This window comes from Phascolarctos cinereus, unplaced genomic scaffold (genome assembly GCF_003287225.1).
Source record: "Phascolarctos cinereus isolate Bilbo 61053 unplaced genomic scaffold, phaCin_HiC Scaffold_1;HRSCAF=81, whole genome shotgun sequence".
NCBI lineage: Eukaryota > Metazoa > Chordata > Mammalia > Diprotodontia > Phascolarctidae > Phascolarctos > Phascolarctos cinereus.
In genome coordinates, this window is record NW_027555514.1 from 274,918,624 (window position 1) to 274,940,599 (window position 21,976).

A 21,976-nucleotide genomic window follows, 5' to 3' on the forward strand; every position below is an offset into this window, starting at 1 on the left:
CTCACCCCCACCTTCTTCCAGTCAGGGTGCAATTAGAAAACACGAACAAACTTTAATAACAGCCTAAGCCAAGTGTAATTAAGCTTTGAGGGAGAAAACATCATCTACTACATTCCGAAGGGTCACTACAAATAACTCGTGAATTAGCTACTCTAAGGCTGAGCTCTGTTAGCGTGGATAATAGAGAACTGTCTATATTTCAACAACATGGGCTACACAAGTTCTAAAAAGGAAGGCAGAACTGAAGCACCCTTAGCATATTCTGAGATGGTGAATAGCAATTCTGTCCCCTGAGGGCTGCCCACCCCTCAAACTGGCAAGTCATTTGCCCCATAACTTTTCCCAAGGTTGAGAGCTAATTTGGGGTCCCAAAGGTCTGTGGCTCTTTCATGTTCATTGTAGGGAAGTTTCTTATTGGGCAAGTCACGTTGTCTTGTACGTTAATGCTTTAAAAGCCCCAGGATCTCCCCGAAACAGACACTCCCTGTAATGGCACAGATTGCGACTCATCTGGGTTTTCAGCTTCTTCTCATGTTCTTGTCATGTTCTTGTCATGTTCTCTCCTAAGTCTTTCATAGCAGATAAAATGAACCCGTTTGATGATTTCACTTGGGTCTTTTAACATGCTATGGGGGAGAAGGGAAGGAAAGAGGGGAGAAGAGGAGAGAAAAGGGGAAAAGAGGAGGGATTAAGAATCACCACAATGTTTTAATCCGTTTTCCAAAGCAAGTAACTATGAGCAAATACAGGCGGAAGGACATTACAAGTGAATTTAAGGGAGGGAGGGAGGGAAGGTAGGAAGGAAGGGAGGGAGGAAAGGAGGGAGGAAGAAAGGAGAGGAGAGGAGAGGAGAGAGAAGGGAGGAGAAAGGAGAGGGGAGAGGAGGAGAGGGGAGGGGAGAGGAGGGGGACCGGAAGGGATGGGAGGGGAGGAAAGGAGTACGCATTACAAATGTGGATGGTCCAGCGACACCGATTCTCACGTTGGCCAGGACTGGAAAGTGTATGTTCCTCTCTAGTTTTAAGTCCATTACTTCTCTGGCGGGAGGCCAGTGGTATGCTGTGTTTCATCTTCAGTCTTCTGGCCTCACAGTTTATCATTGCACTGATCAGAGGCTCCAAGCTAATCAGGCAGAGACTAGCCCAAAGTTCAAAGGCCCCCTGAGGTTCATTCAGGTGTTCCTTGCCTCTTGGGAAAGCACCTGTAATGCCTAATTGCTCTGAAAAGCGATGGGTTGGAGAAGGTAAGGGTGGTTCAGATCAAAGCGTCCTCATGAGCCAAGATGGGCTGGCAGGGCCAGCTCCCTCCCAGAGGAGGACCCATCTCATTTTCACCATCCTTAGCTGAATCAGAGGACTGGCCCCAGCACAGCCTGTGGGATAGCTCAGAGTTACTGTGAGTCTAGAATGGGGCTGATCAGTATCCAGGCAAGTTAAAAAGAAACTCATACCACATGACTCCTTTACTCCCTTAGCTAAAAAGCTTCTGTTTTAGCTGATGAAGCAGAAAAAACCAGGAAAATAAAAATCTGTAGCTACTTTCAGTTCCTCAGTAGTTTATTGTTTTTTGCTAGGCAAGTGACTTGCCCAGGGTCACATAGCTAGTAAGTGTCAAGTGTCTGAGGCCAGATTTGAACTCAGGTCCTCCTGACTCCAGGGCCCGGTGCTCTGTCCATTGTGCTACCTAAATGCCCCCTTGTTTTGTTTTTTTAAAAACAAAACCAAACTCACTTTCAGGTGAATGGTTTTGTCTACACAAGCATCTTTCAAGGCACCTCCTCCAAGCTTCTTTGCAGAGGTGGGAAGCAGGGAGAGATATGGATGTGGAATTTTTCATACAATTTAGGTGGAAGAATATGAGTATGGAACTCTGCACACAATTCAGTTTTGCTGAAGTGCTTTTCCTCTCTTTTTAAAATTTTTTGTTATAAGGAATGGTTCTCTGGGAGTGATGGGAAGGACGCATTGGGAAATGTAGGTTATGTAAAAACAAAACATATCAATTTTTCATAAATGCCCTTCAAGCCCTCTATCAGTGTAGAAGAACAATTGTTCAACTTAGAGTCAGAGAGTTGCCTGGAACATGGAGTAGTTAAGTCACTTGCCCAAGATCACATCGTCAGTAGGTATCAGACAAAGGACTTAATGCCGGTTCTCCATCTGATTAGCCAGGATGACTCACTACTCCAGAACTTCAGTAGCCTGGCCTTGCAGTTACCAAACTTCTGACAGCTTGGTGGCATAGTGGCTGACTCAGAGGCAGGAGAGAACTGAGTTCAAATCCTGCCTCAGATACTTATTGGCTATGTGATTTAACCTTTTTCAAATTGTTTCCTCAACTGTAAAATGGGGATAACAATAGCATCTACCACACAGAGCTGTAAGGAGATATGTATGTATACATACATATAGACATACATACACATATACACACATGGACACAGTATACATATATATTGCTTTACAAACTTGAAAGTCCTATATAAATACTATTATTATTAGCTATTATACAAAAATAGATTGGAGACACAGACGTCAAACAAACATGCAATTTAAGCTGCGACCACAACTGAGCTCTGAGGGCCCCTCCAGCTCTGTAATTATGAATGAAGCCCAGTTAACCTCATTATTCTCATCTTGCATGGGAACCAACCAGTCCAAACCAAGGCATGAGGAGCCAGGAGCTTAAAGGACCAGCTCCTAAAAGGGACAGAAAGATTCTGCATCCAGTTAGCTTTGGGCTCTCCTGCCTTCTAATGAGTTACACAGCCTGGGTCCTTGGGAGATGCAAGACAGAGCCTAGCAGCACTCAGTTCTGGACGCTCAGGGAGGACTTGGCCTCCCTCAAAGCTGGGAATCACAACCCTACCTCTGATGCTAGTAATCAGGACAAGTGTCTTAACTTCTGTGGACATGAGTTTAATTGTACATAAAATGGGGAAATTGGTATCAATGGCCTCTAAGGTCCCTTATAGCCATAAATATGTATATGAATATATGTATGTATGTATGTATGTATGTATGTGTATATGTATAACACACATGCATATAGATACATCTATACATATACACATGTAATATACACATGTCCATATGTGTATATAGGCATATGTGTGTATGTATATCCATGTGTAATACAAATTTTTATATGAAATACAAATTATATATCTACACATACACACACATATATACATACTATGTGTATATACACACTCTTATTTTCAGTTAGTGGCAATATCCCAAGGATTAAATGGGCAAGAAGATCAACCCTCAGGTCCTTTCAGTGCTAAATTTCTCTAACTTTAGAAGGCAGAGATTGTATAGTGGGTAGGTGCCTAGATCTGGAGTCAGGAACCATGATTCAAATTCTGACTTTTCACTGTACTTCTTCTATGATCTTTGACAAGTCAATTTCTCTCCAGACTCAGTTTCCTCATCTGTAAAATAAAGGGTTATCAACTTGGTGGCTTCTAATGTGCCTTCTAGTCCTATGTCTATGCTCCTATGAACCTGTCTGGGCTTCAGTTTACTCACCTGTAAAAGGAAAGATTTGAACTAGATGATTTCTGAAATCCCTTCCATCATCAGAGGTATGACTCTATTGAGCTAAGCAGGTGTGCCTACACAGCCATGGAATGCAGACCTTTCTGGCTAAAATGTCCATTCCTTTTGACTCAGAGATTCCACACCTGGGCATAAACCCCAAGGAAATTATTGATAAAAAGAAAGATCCTATATGCACCAAAATATTTATAATATTTTGGAACAAATACAAAATATAACTACAAAGACACCATTTTGTAATATCAAAGGACCTGGAACCAAAGCAGATGTCCATTTATTGGATAATGGACAAACATAATGTGGTACATAAATATAATGAAATATTACTATGGCAGATGTGGAAAGACTCAAATGAACTGATGCAAAGTGATGTAAGTAGAACCAGGAGGAAAAAAAATATGCAAAATGACTACAACAATGTAAATGGGGTGAGGGGGAGGGGGGCTGGGTTAGATTGAAAATTGTTGTGAAATTAACAAACTTGGCCCTAAAGAAGAGATGTGAGAAGACCCCTCCCCTCAATCACTTTTTTTTTGAGGGGTCATTGTACGGAACATTGCAAGTTAACGTCAGATTTTTTTTAATGCATTAATTGGTTTTGCTGAATTTCGTCTTTTCCTCTTTTTTCTTTAAAAAAAAGTCCTTTGTTATAAAGGATGGCTTGGGGAGGAGGGGCACAGGGATACAAGGGGAAATCTAGGCAATGCAAAAAAAAACAAAAGATATCAATAAAAACCTATTTTGAAGTAAAAATAAAAAGAGTAGTCGACTTTCAGTGTTTCTGGAAGAATGCACTAACCCTTAGCTTGAGAAATAAATTGAGGGGACAGAACTGGCATTCCATTTCCATGGGATCTCCTGGTGGGAGGCTTAGAACCCTGTCATCTAAAGTAACAGGGCCACTGTCTGGGAACACAGGATGAAATTCCCATGACATCCCCCTACACATGCATGGGAGTGTGCACGCAGACACACACACACACACACACACACACACACACACACGCCTTTCAAACCCAACCAAGTGAAACTTTTGGAAGGGTTCCTGGCAAACCAACAGATATCTATGCTGCACAGAATGGCCCTCTCTCTTTTCCCTGGAAGATGGGCCAAAGATTCAGGGAACTCTGTTCACCATTTGTGTCTTCATATTCTAGCACACCTCCTGGCACATAGTAGGCACTTAATAAATGCATGTTGACTGAGGCTACAGAGCACTGCCTTTAATGAACAGGAATCATGGAATCATAGACATAGGAGCTTGAAGGGACCGTAGTATAACCCTGTCATGTTAGAGATGAGAAAACTGTGGTTATAACATAGGATCATCGATTTCTAGCTGGAATGGTCTTTAGCAGCCATTCAGTCCAACCTCCTTATGTTACAGATGAGGAAACTGAGGTTAAGGTTATTTCCCCAAAGTGACACTAGTAGGAAATGGTAGAGCTGGGATTTGAACCCAGGTTCCTTAGCTCTAACTCCAACATTCTCTCTGTTATACTGCTCTCAGGGAGCAGCCTTAACCCCGGGGCTCCCAACTGACCTAATGTTCCACTAATCCCCATCGAGTCCTAACAGTCTCCAGGACCGAGGGCAGGGTTTGGAAGCAGCTGTCTGGCCTTGAACACAGAAACCATGTACCTTACATAACCTCAGGGGAAAGGCGTCTGAGATGTGGCTCCCAGAGTCCCTCCTTCCCACTTCCTGCCTTCCTTCTTTGACCGAGGAAGCTGAGAAACCAGTGTTGTTTTTAGATAATAAGAGAATGGAGAGGCTCTGTGCTCCCCATCCTGGGCCACTTGGAATACTTTGCAGGAGATGGTCTTCTGGTGCATGATGCACTAGCTCAGGGAATCCTAGAACACAGCACATGTTCTGGGGTCCATCTCTACAAGGATCAAGACCAGATTCACTAGTGACAATGAGTTAAAGGGTGATGGAGGGTTGGAGGCTCCTGAATGCCTGAAAGACCCTTGCCTGATATCTCCTTAGGTCCTCTTGACTCCAGGGCTAGTGCATCACCTAGCTGCCCCAACAATTTTTTTTTTCAGTCTGACGGCTTCTGTTCAATCTTCCTTCTGATGCTTCCTACTGTACTGTCTTTGGACAAACACCTTAACTTTCCTGGGCCTCAGTTTCCTCATCCATAAAATGAGTGGCATGCACCAGATGGCCACTGAGTCCCCTCTGTGCTCCACATTGACAATCCTTTGAAAGTCTTCAGCTTCCACAGACTTTGTGTGAAGAACTGGTAGTCTTTGCCATTAGCCAAAATTCCTTGAATTTGCAGGATGCCATTAAGGGTTCTTTCCAGAACTATAACTAGCAATTTTGACAACTAGGTCAAGCAGCAGTAACCATATCTGGGGCAAGGAGCACACTCAAAAAAGGCTCTGTGTAAACAACCCAAATAGGGCCTTCAATTCAACTTTCATAATTCAGGAAGGAATTAATTTAATTTAAGAAGGAATTAATGCTAAATTCAGACAAAACTGTTGGGCAGGAGTGGAAATTGCTTGATATAGCCATGTCTGGTTGCTAAAGGAATATATCCATTAAATTGTTTGCACCCTCTAAATTTTGGCACCCTGGGAGAAAGCCCGATTCACAGCCTCCTCCCAAAGTAATCATGGTGCTGTTTCTTTCTTAAGATTTTTCTTAATATTGGACTGGATTAAATGCTATGCCATTTTCCCAAAGTGTCGCTGACCACCTGGCTGTGGCTTAAGTTCCAACAACTCAGACAGAATTTGGAATGAAGGTTGACTTTACAGCCAGCAACGGAATGAAGATTATTTTTACTGTTAGGGACTCTAGCCAGGGTGATACAGAGTCTTATTACAAGATCTTGTTGACCAGGGGAAGAACGTGTTGAAAACTTGAAAAAGCTCTGGTTTTTCAGCCTTAGTCTTACTAAGACAGTCATCCTAGCAAATTAAGAGAAAGCTAGGTGATATAATGGATAGAGCAGACTCAGGAAGACCTGAGTTCAAATCCTGCCTCAGATACTTAGTAGCTGTGTGACACTGGCTAAATTACATAACCTCTCTGAGTTCCAGTTTCCTCATCTGTAAAAGGAAGGAATTATTGTACTCAATGGCCTTCAAGATCCCTTCCAGCTCTAAATCTATAATCCTGTGATTGTTTTTTTTGTTTTGTTTTGTTTGTTTTTAGGCAATTGGGGTTAAGTGACTTGCCCAGGGTCACACAGCTAGTGTCAGATGTTTGGTCTGAGGCTGGATTTGAACTCAGGTTCTCCTGACTTCAGGGCCACTGCTCTATCCTCTGTGCCACCTAGCTGCCCCTAATCCTGTGATTGTTAAATTTAGAATCAGGAAGTTGTTGTTTGATCCTGTCTGACTCTTCCTGACTCCATCTGGGATTTTCTGGGTAAAGATACTGGAGTGGTATGCCATTTCCTTCTCCAGCTCATTTTACAAATGAGGAAACTGAGGCAAACAGAGTTAAATGACTTGCCCGGGGTCGCACAACTTGCAAGTGTCTGAGGCCAGATTTGAACTCAAAAAGATGAATCTTCCTGACTCTAAGTCCCACTGAGCCACCTAGCTGCCCCTAGAATCAGGAAGATTTGAGTTCAAATCCCACCTCAGAATTGTGAACAAGGGCACAATCTCTTTCAGTCTGTTTCCTCATCTGCAAAATGGGGGGGGGGAGGCGATACCTCACAGATTTGTTGGGAGGATCAAATTATGTAGATGAGAGAGAGAGAGAGAGAGAGAGAGAGGAGAGAGAGAGAGAGAGAGATGGATAGATGGATGGATAGATATCTTATTTGATATTAATATATACACACATATATGAAGTCTTACACATACACACACACGTTTATACATATACACACAAAGAGTCAGACATGACTGAAAGTGACTGAACAACATTATTTGCCAGGCACTGTGCTAAGTGCTGTGATACAAATACAAGCAAAGAAGACATCCCCTTCCCTCAAGGGGCTTAGGTTTTAATTGGAGAAGACAACGCATAAAGGTTTAGGGTTAGGGATAGAGTTAAATAGGGTGGACATACAAGAAGGTGAATAAGTCCAGGGAATTAGGAGCAGAGAGTAAGTAAACTGACAACAGCCTGGGTGCCTCCTGAAATGGTGGTCTGGGCCAGGGGCTCATCAATCATAAAAGAGGGCCACAGGGTAGAGGCATCTCCAGGGTGAGAAGACAGTTGATGAGGAGGCGGAGAAGAACAGAAAGTGTGTGTAATGGAGCTGTAGATGATGACAACAATGCTAACTATTATCTTCCCCATTCTTATTAAGTGTTTCCCTCTTTAAGATGCTTTACACGTTGATCCATGAGTACCTTTAAAAATTATCATGAATTTAAAAGTTTATAAAGCCCTTTGCCTCATCACACCAACCCTATAGCATTGCATTGCAGTATAATTATAATTATTCCTATTTTGCAGAAATGAAGAAGTGAAATGATTTCAAAAGCTAGTAAATACTGAAGACCAGATTCAAATCGAGATACCCTGATTCCAACACCAGTACTCTTATTTCACTGTACTACCTTTAAAGTTATATCACCTTCCATTTATGTGAACTGATGTAGAATGAAGTAAGCAGAACCAGGAAAACAACAGTCACATGACTACAATAATGGAAGTGGAGAATGAAACTGAACAATATGTAATTGATCAGAGTGGAGCCTGTAGGAAAGTATGAGGATACATCTCACTTCCTTCTTTGCAGAGGTGAGGGACTAGGGGAATGGAACATTCTATATAATATCAGACTTGATTGGTGTTTTGGTTACTTTTGCTGAATTTCTTTTCTTCTCTTTCATTCTTTCTTATTCTTTTTAATAAGATGAAGGATTAAAGATGCCTCCTGGAGGAGGGACACAGTCAGGGGTGTTGTAAGACTCAAATGAGATATTTGATGTAAAGTACTTTACAAACCTTAAAGTGCCATATAAATGCAGTTATCATCATCATCACCATCATCATCATCACCATCACCATCATCATCATCACCATCATCATCATCACCATCATCATCATCACCATCATCATCATCACCATCATCACCATCATCATCACCATCATCATCATCACCATCATCATCATCACCATCATCATCATCACCATCATCATCATCACCATCATCATCATCACCATCATCACCATCATCGTCACCATCATCATCATCACCATCATCATCATCATCATCACCATCATCACCATCACCATCATCACCATCACCATCACCATCATCACCATCATTACCATCATCATCATCACCATCATCATCATCATCACACAAATGCCAGGCCTTCCATCTAGTGATGACTTCACTACAGTCTTCTACTGTACTCTGCCTAAACTCAAGTTATGTTTATAGAACAATACAAGGCTGTGCTAGTAAAATGTTTAACTATTAGATGTTTGGGGAAAAGGGGAAAGTACGCACCCACAATTTACAGTTTAATCTGCATTATTAACACTTTCTTAAGGCTAGACAACAAAACAACAAATCAGTCCCTGATTTGTAGCAATTTTTTGAAGTAAAAATAATCACAAGAAAGATTTAACAGTGGGCTCTCAGGAGCTGGTCTGAGCTGGATCCAGCAGACCCCTGGATAAACTGGGAAATGAAAATGGCATAAAAACAAAAGACGTCATTAAAAATAAAAACAATTTTATCACCTTCAGCAAAGTGGTCTATTCACATATGTGATTATTCCCACTTCTCTCCTTGATTTCAAGTTCTCATGTGCTATTTCCATTTTTTTTATAAAGCATATCAGGTACTAAAATATCACAGAAGAAACCTGATGACTCCACTGTCATCAATGATTAGATGCATGCAGAATTATGCATACATTTTAGGTGGGGGGATATGGGCTTATGGGCTTATGACAGCTGGAGAAATGCTGGCAGGTCTGTTCAGTTTTGTATCTACTTGTGGTCCTCTTTCCAGTTTCATCTATAAATGCTCCTGGGATGACCTGGTTTAGTTGGGTCCCATGGCAAACATTTTGCAAGGTGATTTCCCTACTCGCCTGTTTTCCTATGGCTTTGCAATTTTGTGAAACAATAGTACTCTGAATCTTTGACCTCTCTCCTTGGCAATGTTTTGCCAATGAGCTTGCTTTCTCCACCCATCTTGGCCCCTCCCCGCAATTTTTTCTCTCTCTTCTTGGTACAGGATTGAGTGTTTACTGGGCAAGGTCTTTTCTAGCCTCTTTTGCCCTTCTTATTGTGACAACTATTTTCTGTCAGTTAAACTTCTCTACAAAATAGGAATCATGGGAGCCCAGGTCTTTACATTCATTCATTTCCTTTTCAGAGTCAACAGCTTCTTGAAGTCATAGCTTTTCTCCTTTATCCTTTTTTCCTAACTTGGTGTTCATTTTGGCCTTTGCTCTAACAAGCTGATGATATGATAACTCACAGACAGTTAATTCTGAAGCATATCAAGTTGTTTCCTGTCTGCTGAGATATCATCATTTCATTTTGTGATGTCTGGTGTTTGGCATACCTCGCACCTTCATTTCCCTTCTGGAAGAAAGCGGTGGTGATTTACAGGCATAAGTCTACACAACAGCCTACATGCCTTTGTAATCTCTCTTATTAATCAATGCTGTTTCCATTTCCAATGTATTTTTCACCATCCTCCTCTTGCCATACTGATCAGCCTCCTCCAACACATGGAATCTCATAGGAACCTCGCTCTAATGCTACAAAGGACCATAGGAGGTCAGCCAGTTCAACCCACTCAATTTACCTGGAAGGAAACACATCCAGACTGGTTTAGTGACTGGCTAAAGGTCACACAGGTAGGAAGCCATAGGGAAGACTAGCACTCTCTCTATCAGACCACCTCACTACATGGCAATTATAACATTTTCTGTAAAAAACAAGGAATCTCTGAAGATTTTTGAGCAGAAGCACCACATTATATGAGCATCATGAGATTATATTCTGTGATCTGTTCAAATATGTAACAATTCAATCCAATCTAGTCACTCCAATAAGCATTTATTATGCATCTGTTGTGTGCAGGTTGGGTACAAAGACAACATGAAGAATGTTATCTGCACTCAAAGAGTATACACTGTATTGAGGAAAAGTAGATACAACACATGCACAGATAAGTCTTAAAGATAGATAGATAGATAGATAGATAGATAGATAGATAGATAGATAGATAGATGAGATAGATAAATAGATGGATGGATGGATGATTGGATGGATGGATGGATGGATGGATGGATGGATGGATGGATGGATGGATGGATGGATGGATGGATGAATGCAAACATAGATAAGTGAATAGATAGATAAGATAAATGGATCAAAGGATGGATGGGTGGATGGACAGACAGATAGATAGATAGATAGATAGATAGATAGATAGATAGATAGATAGATAGACAGACAATTTATTAAACATTTACTATGTGCCAGGCACTGTTTGATATGCTGAAATACAAATACAAGAAAACAATATAATCCCTGCCCTCAAGAAGCTTATAGTCTAATAGGAGAAGACAAAACCTAAAATGGACAAACCATTATAACTGGAGGGGGAGGAAGAAGGGACCACTACTGATTTAAGGGAACTGAAAACGGATCTTCCTATAGGGGCCTTCCACCCTCTTCCTATAGGAGATGGCACATGAGTTAAGCCTTTAAAGACATGATCAAAAGCAATAGTTAAACTACATGCTCTATTTGCCTGGTATGGACCCAATCTGAGTGTTCTAGCCACTTATTCCTTGTGATTATTTCTATGAGGCCTAATAATTCCAGCCTTGTTATTATAACACTGTGCACTAATACCAATGGGCCAGTAAATAGGGGTCCAAGGAAAATAAAGCCATTCTAATCTCAGGCTGGATTGTAAATCACTGGCTGGTGCGTTCTCCTGTGGTTTGACCCAGAGCCAGGCAATAGTCAAATAACCAAAGTGCAGATGTTGGGATAGCAAATCTGCTTAAATTTAAACAGTGGCAAAGGTCCAAAAACAAGCAGAGGAGAGAGAGTTGGGGGGGAAGGAAAAAAGCATCCTTGCCCAGTGCTGGAATTTCCCCTCCTTCACGTCCAGTGCTCACAATTAAGCCAGTAGGTTCTCGGCTTCTTCCTCCAGGGCTTCTCAACTTCCCAAGACTCTCAGGTCCCACTTCTCCTGGAACTGCTGGTGGAAGACCTCAAAGGGACCTCAGGAGATGAGCAGACATAGCCTTTAGGCAAAGGTGGGGGGTGCTGTGGAAATAAAATTTAGAGTCAGAAGCCCTGACTTCAGATCCTGCCTGTACCACTTGCTATATATCCTCAGCAAGGCTCTTCTGGCTTTGTCTTTGATTTTATAATCTTACTTGTGTGACTTTGAGCAAGTCACTTCACCCCCAGGCCTCAGTGTTCTTATCTGTAAAATAAGGGAATTGTTCAAAATGGCCCATGAGGTCTCTTTGAGCTCTAAATCTATGATTCTTCACCTCCAGGGACCTCAGTTTCCTCCTTCGTAAAATGAGGAGGATGCTCTAGATGCCCTCTAATGTCCTTTAGTCTCTAGATCACAGAGGTACTGGGTAGGTCACTTTGTCCAGTTGTAGCCTTGGTCAGTATGTGAGTCAAGTTGCAATGGCCTTCCTTTATAGGCTTTCCGCCAGTGGCGGCTGTTGGTATGAACTTCTTCTAATTTGCCCAAGACTGTTACTGCCATTTTCCAAATGAGACAACAAAGGCCTTAAGAGATTACATGATCATGGACATAGAGTTGGAAGGAGCCATGACTAGTTCATCCCCTCTCCACATTTTAAACCTCAGGAGAATGAGGATGAGAGACATTAAGCAGCCTCTACAAGGTCACACAGGAGAGAGGGAGGGGGAAAAGCCTTTAATTAAGCATTCACTATGTGCCGTGCTCTGTGCTAAATGCTTTACTAATATTAGCTTATTTGATCCTTACAACAACCCCAGGTGTCAGGTGTTATTATTTCTATTTTATAGAGGAGGAAACTGAGACAGACTGAGGTTAAATGACTTGCCCAAGTCACACAAGTAGGATTCAAACCCTTTTTGCCTGACTCCAGTCCCGGTATTTTTTTTCTGCTACACCACAGTGTCCAACACCATTTGATCATCATGTGGGCAATGGGACTTTCAGTGCCACAGAGGAAACAGAGAGGTCATCAAGTTCAATCCCCTCATTTAACTGGTGATGATAATGATGATAATGGTGATGATGGTGATGGTGATAATGACGATGGTGGTGGTGGTGGTGGTGGTGATGATGGTGGTAGTGGTGGCAGTGGTGATGATGGTGGTGGCGATAATGATGATGATGATGATGGTAATGGTGACAATGAAAATGGTAAAAGGCAGCTAGGTGGCTCAGGGGACAGAGCACTGGCCCTGGAGTCAGAAGGACCTGAGTTAAAATCCAGCCTCAAACACTTGACACTTGCTAGCTGTGTGATCCTGGGCAAGTCACTTAACCCCGATTGCCTCCCCCCACCCCCACCCCAAAAAAAGATAATGATGATGGTGATGGTTGTGGTGACAATGGTAATGATGATGGTGATGTTGATAGTAATGACGATGGTGATGATATGATGGTGGCGGTGGTGGTGGTGGTGATGATGGTGATGGTGATACATTTATATAGGACTTCAACATGTGCAAAACATTTTACATCTCTTCTTTGATGTGAGCCTCACACAAGCCTGGTGAGGTGGGTACTACTGGTGCCATGATTTGCATTTTGGCAACGACGAAACTGAGGTTCAGAGAATTTAAAGGACTTGTCCAAGTTCATTCATTGAACACCAAGATCCTTGGATCTTAGATTTAGAATGGAAAAGTCATAGATCGCATAGTTCAACCCTTTTGTTTTACAAGTGAGAGAATGAAGGCCCCAGGTAGATTGGCCCAAGGTCATACAGATAATAAGCCAGCCAGTCAGTCAATGAGTACTTATTAAGCCTTTCTAGGGGTCCTGCCCTGAACCCTCTGACTCCAGAGCCAGGGCTCTTTTCTGTATATAGGGAAAGGTTGAAGATTTACAAAGTGCTTAATGTGCCTGCTCTCACTTGGTGGTAGAGGCAGAAACTCCAGGCATGCTGCTGCCATTGGCCCTGAAGGGACTAAAGAAGACAGTCTGCCTCAGGTGAAAGCAATTGCACCAGATAGTCTGACAATAGTTTGTTACTCCCTGCTCCTACCTCTACCCTCATGGCATGACTTTGCCTGTCCCTAAACTCCTTAAGGAAAAGAGGCACTGGAAGCACGTGCTATTTCCCACATTAGAATATGAGCTCCTTAAGAGCAGGCAGTTAACATTTCTTTCTATTCCCGGCACCTAGTGTAGAGCCTGACACACAGTAGCTCCTAATAATGCTTCTTGACTGACCAACAAGGGTGGGGGAAATGGAACCCAGGAAAAGAGACAAGACAGCGACAGGCCACTGGAGAGGCAGTCCAGGGCTGAGCAAAGGACGGGGGTCCTACAGCCAGGGCTGGGACCAACACTGAAACACTCACCTCCATAGGAGCACCCTGGGGCAAAGCTGCCATCACTGTACTCAGCTCTGATGTACAACCAAACCTCACTAGTTAGGACGAACAGAGAAAAAGGCCAGCCGGGAATTCAAAGCAGCCGAAACGTTGGCTCACTTCTGGTTTGGTTTGGAGACTCTTCGGATATTTCAGTTTTGTTCCAGTTCAATAGTCATTGAAAACATAGATGATTCAGAGTGGGTTTGTGGGTAGATTGGGGAAAAATGTTGGCTGCTTTGGTAGTAAAGTAATAAGCTAATACTCGGGTTCAGTTTGGGATTCAGAAAATGAGCATGGCTCCTATGGGCTCTATGTTCACAGTTGAGTTTGGTTCAAGTCTCCAGGCCACTCTGCGTGAGTCTAGACCAACAAAAACGCTGAAGAAATGCTCTTGGAACACTTTGGAATCATGGGCAGGAGCTGAAATGAGGCAAATGAAGTGATTTGTGGTGGGTGTAGCTTTAATGAAAAGATGAGAGTGACTTTGTGGGCAGCCAATCAATTTTTATTCAGTCAGTCAATCAACTAGCATTTAAGAAGTACATACTATGTGCTAGGCACCTGTGCAAAGCCCCTTTTCCTTGAGAAAATGGAGGCTTCCAAAGAATATGAGATTATTGGCAATAGCTTATTGTCTTAAGCAATATGGATCAATCCGCTACACACAGGTCACAGAGGTACTGTAGTAAGTAGACAGATCAAAATCGGAACTCCCGATTTTTGATGCCACATGTAATGTTCTATTTTGTTGTTCAGGTGCCGCAGTCATGTCTCACTCTCCAAGATCCCATTTGGGGTTTTCTTGGCAGAGATCCTGGAGTGGTTAGCCATTTCCTTCTCCAGCTATTTTACAATGAGGAAACTGAGGCCAACAGAGTTAAGTGACTGCCCAGACTCAGCCAGCTAGGTAGTGTCTAAGACCAGATTTGAACTCAGAAGATGAGTCTTCCAGGTTCCCAGCCCAGTACTCCATCCACTGCACCACTTAGCTACTTTTTTTTTACTATAGTCTTGTCTTTCTCTTAATGGGCATCGTCGTTGTTGCTATTTGCCCTTCATTCTCAGAGAGGACCATGACATCAGGGAGGTGACGCGCGACTTGCAAGTAAATTGGGTTTAAGTGAGAGAGGGCTGTGCTAAGTCACCAGCCTCACCTTCTCCGGAGCCATCTGGAGGCAGAGGCCAGATATAGATCAAAATGACTAGAGCTGGCCCTCGGTGGGCACTGTAGGGTACAGCGGAAAGAGCAATGGCTTTGCAACGGTATTCATAGTCTACCTCCGCCATTTACTCCTACATGAACTTGGGGAAGTTCTTATCTGTAAAATGAGGGGGTTAGACAAGGCAGTGAAAGCGGGGATATGGAGGGTAAGATTATCCGGAAGGGATGCTTGAAGTTCATATCACAGGGTCACTTCAGAAAGTCACCGCTTAGGAATGTTTCTTACTGAGGTAGGTCGGATAACTTCTCTTGGACTAGGGATAGAGAAATAGTGAGGAGAACTGGAAAGCAGCCAGCAGGACTGAACAAGGGAATAATGTTCATTGGGAGGATGCCCAAGCCCTCACGTCCTCCCCTTATATATGCACATTTTTGAAGAGTTCTTGTATGTTTCCCATAAAATATATGCTCTTTGAAAGCAGAGATGTTTGGGGGTTTTCTCTTCGTGAATTGAGTTCAAGTCTTTTTTCAATCCTTCCAAAGAGTCATGGTTTCACACATGGGGGCAGTCCCTTTGCAGTGCCTTCACACCTTAGTAGGCGGTTTGGTGAATGGTTATGCCTAAGAAACTCCACCAATCAACTGGCAAGCCCCCAGTGTTTAGCCACGTCAAATCTCTCTACTTCCCCACCTTACTGAAAATCACATAGTCCGGTGGATAGAATGCCTGGCCTGGAGTCAGAAAGACTCTGCATCTAATAAGAACTCTGTGATTCTAGGTAAGTCACCTAATCTCTATGAATTTCAATTTCCTCATGGACAGCATAGGGATAATAGTACTCTAATGCACCAAACACTATTGTGAGAAGCACTGTGGTATAGTGGATAGAACTAACCTGCAAGTCAAGAAGACCTGCCTCTGATATAAATTGGCTGAGTGACCCCGGGCAAGTCACTTAACTTTGGGGGAGCCAACTCTTATAGAAAATATAAGATGCAGAGCAGTTATGTGTCTGCATTGGTAGAAGGTTCCTCGCTGGGAGTTACCCACAAAGAGGAACTCACAGGTCCAAAAAAACCAAATAAAAAACTACCACACCGGTTGTTGTATTAGTTAAATGAGAAAACATATGTAAAGGGCTTTGCGAATGTTAAAAAGGCTTTATTAAGCTCCTTGAGCCCACGAGATACATAGAACAAGGAGGAAATGGACCCTGCCCCTCAAGAAGCTTACATTCTAAAAGGGGAAATTACATGTTAAGTAAATAGGCATGTGCAAGAAACATAGAGAGCAGATACAAAGTAACCTGGAGTCAGGGTGGGGCAGGAAGACACACAGGCACCCAAAGAGTAAATACAAGATAACCTGAAATTCGGGCTGCTGGGTGGTGCAGTGGTTACAGGGCCAGCCCTGGAGGCAACAAGACTTGAGTTCAAATCTGGTCTCAGACACTTACTAGCTGGGTGATCCTGGGCAAGTCACTTAACCTTGTTTGACTCAGTTTCTTTATCTGTAAAAATGAGCTGGAGAAGGAAACGGCAAACCACTCCAGCATCTTTGCCCAAAAAGCACCAAAAGGGGTCATGAAGAGTTGGACACAACTAAAAACAACTCGTAGCTTGAGAGGAAGGCACATAGTAGACACAGAGTAGATATAAGACATTATATCAGAGGGTCAGAGGGCAAGACATTAATAGCTGATCTGACTGAAAGATGCCTCAACAGAGAGGTTTTTCTGCCCCCTTTTAAAGTAGGAAATGAATGTACATTTCAACATTTCAGCCCTGCAATCTCCCCCTTAGTGGCAGACCACATTGAAGACAAAGATAAGCCAGCTTCCCTTTCCCGTAGATGTTTCCCAGAATCATTCCACTAAGGGACTGGATAATTCCACTGGTCTCTGGGAATCCACCCTGACAGCTGCACCTCGAGTTTCTATTCTCTTTCTCCGCCTCTTGAGGTCATGCCATTATCTCATTTGACCTGATGGCTCCCACTTCTTGCTTAGGACTGGCCCCAGGAGAAATGGGTCCAAGGTTAATATGAAGCCTTCCCCACCCTGTTCAGAGTGAGTCCCTGCTCTAGGCCCACGGGCTAACATCCAGCCTTCATTGCCAAGTGCATTTCCACCTCCTGATCTTTTACTCATGTCTTTCTTCCTGCCTGAAATGCCGTCCTTCTAAATCCTGCACTGCCTTAAAAACCCAGAAAAGGGCACTAGCTATGGATTCAGAGGACTTGGACTCCTATCTGTGTGGACTTGGGCACATTACTGCCCTCCAAAAGGCCTCAGTTTACTCAACTGTAAAAAGAGGAAGCTGTATTGGACCAGATGGTCTCTGAGGCTGCTCCAGTTCTAAATCTTTTATCCTAATTCCCACCTCTTCCAGGAAACTGTCCAGAGAGCCAGCTGCAGCTCTAAGCTCAGAGGTTAACACCCAGCCTCCCACCGCTATTCAGAATCAGCCTCCAATCTAGGCCCAGGGGTCAACAGCCATTCTCGGGAATTAAAATCAAGTATTCCCTATCCCGCCCAGAAAATCAGTTGCAGTTCCAGACCCAGGGGTCAACAGCCAGCCCATCCACCCTACTCAGAGAATCAGCCCACACTCTAGGCCTAGAACCTGGCCCTACTGCCTCAAAAGCCAGATGGATGGCTCACCCACCACAGAATCTGGCAGGACCTCCCACTCCTCTCTATCTCCTCCTTGGAAGTAGATAAAGACTTGTCACATCCTGAAATGCCACTGAAATCAGCAGTCTTAGTAATAAATCCAGGGGGAGAAAAATTTTGGAACTAAGCAGGGACCTTTGATGACAAAGGAGGGCCTCTCCCAGCTACCCTGGAGCTTCCCACATTCAGCATATTGCCCACTCCACTCCCTACCACTGGCTTTTTTCTCTATCACCTTTTAAAAATGAATGTAGGCAAGAGATTGGCGCAGAACTTCGGCATTCCCTTCCACCTCGATGCCAGCTCTTTCCTCAGCAGGATGTGCTGTGGGTGACTCACGTCGACTTCCCTTCCAATTCAAAGCTCTTGCAGCCTCCAGAACACTTGAAGGAAAAAGTTAAAAATAGTTTCTTCTTGCTGGGCCACATGGCTTTCCTGGGGTGATGCAACACACCTATTCAGCAAACAGGCAGGCTCCCCTGCAGGGTCTGTCTCTAATTCAATGTGGAGTTTTCCATAAACCAGACAAGGAAAAGAGTCATCACTCCATCCCCTACAAAGGCAAGTCTTTGGATGGTTGAGTCAGGAAGATTGAAGGGAGTGGGGAGTTTCCTGGGGCTTTAAACAGGCGAAGGATTGGCCAGTGCACAGAAGTGCTGTGTGATCTGTGAGGCCGAGTCTTCTATAACGAACATTCTTAACAGCTCAGCCAGCCTCTCTTCAGCTTCACAAAAAAGTAAGTGTCCATTGGAATGGAGTCTTCCACGCCAGGTAAAAACCTGGACCAGATTCCACAAGGAACACCTTCTGGGTATAGGGCCTTCAGACTAGAGCTGGGAAGGAGCTCAGAGGTCAGCTAGTCCAATACCTCATTTTCAGATGAGGAAATAGAAGCCCAAGGTGCTTAAATTACTTGGCCAAGGTCACCAGGTAGTAAATGTGTGAGGTGGAATTTGAATCCATATCCTCTGACTTCAGAACCAGTGCACTTTCCACCATACCATGTTGACTCCCCATAGCCTATGTGCAGACATCATTATGGTTTGGCCAAGGAATCCTTCCATATTTCAATGAATTAGGATTGCACTGGGGTTGGTATACCCTCTACCTACTCAGATCTCAAGGCCTCCAAGATGTGGCTGATGTGACTGAAAGAATTCGTCAGGTGACGAACCCCTCCAGGCCTAGGTAGGTGGTCCTCTGACAATGCATTGTTCATTTCTGGGCCTCTTTGCAAAACTCTATGTTGTAACAAGGGTGAAATAGTCAGAGCTTTGCCCCAGGGTGGGAAATTTAGATGGCACCAAAGGTTCTTTGCTGGAAATACATCCTTATTTACCTGTTCAAAACCTAACAGCAGTGGTGGCGGTAATCACCAGCTTCAGCCACCCTTTCAGCGCCCTTCCTCTCCTGCCTCTCTCTGCCCCAGATCCAACAGCACACTTTATACCCAATTCAGTCCCAGCTCTAAATCTGTGATCTTATCACACCTAACCCAGGGCTTTTTCCATTATCTGTGTTCAGTGCCCCATATCTGGGCTTGATGGAGAGTGAAGGGAAGAAAGCTTTCTTACTTAGACCAAGGCAGTGTGGCACAATGAAGAAAGAAACAGACTTGCAGCCAGGCAGACCCCCAATCAATTCCCACCTCAAACACTTAATAGTTGTGGAATCCTGGGTAAATCACTGAACCTCTCCATGCCTGTTTCCCTGTCTCTAGATTAAGGGGTTTGACTTCAACAGCTTCTAAGATCTCTTCTAGCTGCAGATCTCTAATCCTATGAAATAAATGCTGGTTCCATATATAGCCTATAGGAAGAAGAAGCCCTGCTGTCTCAAGTGATATAGACAAGGCAACTGCTTCTGTTGCATGTCAAAGGGATTTTCTACTATCACTAGTACATTGACCCACAACACTATAAAGTGGGTGAGCAAAATTCTCAGACTTGGCATTGAAGATCCCTGCCTGACTGTACCTGATTATATGATCAAGTGTGGGAGGCGGAATAACAGAAGAGCCTTCCCAACTGGTCTATTGTCTCCAGAGGACAGCTTTTTCCCTTCTAGAGATGAGCCATGTTTCTATCCTGATGCAACTGGAGATCTTTTGGGTAGGGAGAAGGAACTCTTGTTTGAAGGTATCACTGAAAGGGAGTGGCAGTAGGGTGTCTCTGGTCCATTCTGTTCTTCAGGAATGAATAAAAGAATTAACCAATTAATTAAAACATATTTATAATGTACCAAGTAACAAGGATGCAAATATGAAAGCAACGGCATTTCTGCCCTGAAGGAACTTAAATTCTAAAAACACTGTGAGGATATTGCTGCCAGGAAGTTCAGTCTGAAAGTTACAGGGATGATGAGTAGAGCCATCAGGAAGTAGATGGACACCCCATCCAGGAATCATGCTAGAATTGGTTTTTATGGTGATTCATCATTCAGAACTGGGGATGGAGAGAGAGCACGGGAAGGATTCACCTGGCATTAAGGTCATTGGTGAGACTATGGAGGATGTGGCTAGAGAGCAGGCTGTCCTCTGGTTGACGGAAAGACCAGTTTTGAGGCACTGAACACAGATAATGGAAAAAGCCCTGGATTAGGAGTAATAGAATCACAGATTTAGAGCTCAAAGGAAACCTTTGAAATCTAGTCAAACACTCTTCTTTTATAGCTGAGGAAATAGAGGCTAAGAAGGAGGAAATTCTCAAGATCACACAGTTAATAAACATAGTGCTTCCCCTTTCCCCTCATCCCCGCCATTGCATTAGTTCCTGTATATTTAATAAATTTATTTCAGAGTTTATTTCTTCAATTCATAAATCAATTAATCAACAATTGATTATTAAGCATTTCCTCTATGCTAAGGATTTTGCTAGGCACTAGGGATACAAAAACAAATACAAAGAATGAAACATTTCCTACTCCATTTATTATGTACCTAACACTAGCCAGGTGTGGTACTGGGTGCTACAGATACATAGACAAGAAAGAAACAGCCCCTATCCTCAAGGAGCTTACATTTTATAAAATGAACATTGGGGGGATGAAATGAGATACAATCAACCCTCAACATTCCCACATTTAACTTTTTTGACTTCTCATATTTACATGATTTTATTAGTAACCTCATTTTCACTTTCATGTTGGCAAGCTCACACATTCATGGCTATGTGCAATAGAGAAAAAAAATGAGAGGTGAGATGCACCCCAGCTTTTGGAGCCGATAGTATACTGCTAGGAGTTTCTCTGGTCTTATTCACCCTATGATGTAAAGGACTCCTTGTGCATTCATTGCAGATTTTCATTGTTTGCCTTTAAAACTCAAATTTTATGTTGCAATTGGTGTCTAAGCTCAAATGAGCAATGTCAGTGATCTGGCATAGTGAGAAAATAAAGGTTTTAAATAAACTTTGAGCCAAAATGTCCTATAGAGCACAAGTTTGGTGTTAACAAATTGACGATTCATTATCTAATATAACGCCCTCATGCTACCATGTGGCATAGCACAAAGTCAGATTCAGGTTGAAAATTGTTTTAAATTGTTTTCATTTTTTGCTATACAGTGTTTATGGTATTGTGGATTTCATGTGTGGTGAACACTGAATATTATAGAAATCAATATTTTTAAAATTGAGATTTTAGGACAAAAGGTTACAGAATTCTAGGGAATTACTAGCAAGGAAAAATGTTTTGCATGTTAGCAATTTTATTTTGTGTCCTGAATTTTGTGGGTTATTTCAGAGTTACTGTGTTAGGAAAAGTGCATATTATCATAATTAATGTTTTCTTATTAAAATTTTATGCAAAAAAAGTGTATTTTCAGCAATGTCTAGTGAAAGATAATAGATTTGGGGCTCATGGGAACCTAATCTATTTCCCATAGGTTCAATGTATCAACATTCCCATTTTTTACTTTATTTGTTATCTAGGAATATTACCTTGTGAAAGTTAAGGCTTGGCTATAATTAACTTTGCATATGAATATGAGAGAGGGGGAGGAAACAAATATTTATTAAGCACCTACTGTGTGCCAGGAACTG

The 21,976-nt window shown here is 42.7% G+C and overlaps 1 long non-coding RNA gene across 1 annotated transcript; it reads right to left on the bottom strand.

The window, feature by feature from the left end:
- Positions 1 to 32: 32 nt before the first annotated feature.
- LOC110205581 (uncharacterized) lies at positions 33 to 2,935 on the bottom strand. The gene is made up of 2 exons (XR_002323619.2): positions 950 to 2,935; positions 33 to 626 (listed from the first exon to the last, which is right to left on the bottom strand). It is a non-coding gene; the product is annotated as an uncharacterized LOC110205581 (long non-coding RNA).
- Between the last annotated feature and the right edge of the window lie 19,041 nt (positions 2,936 to 21,976).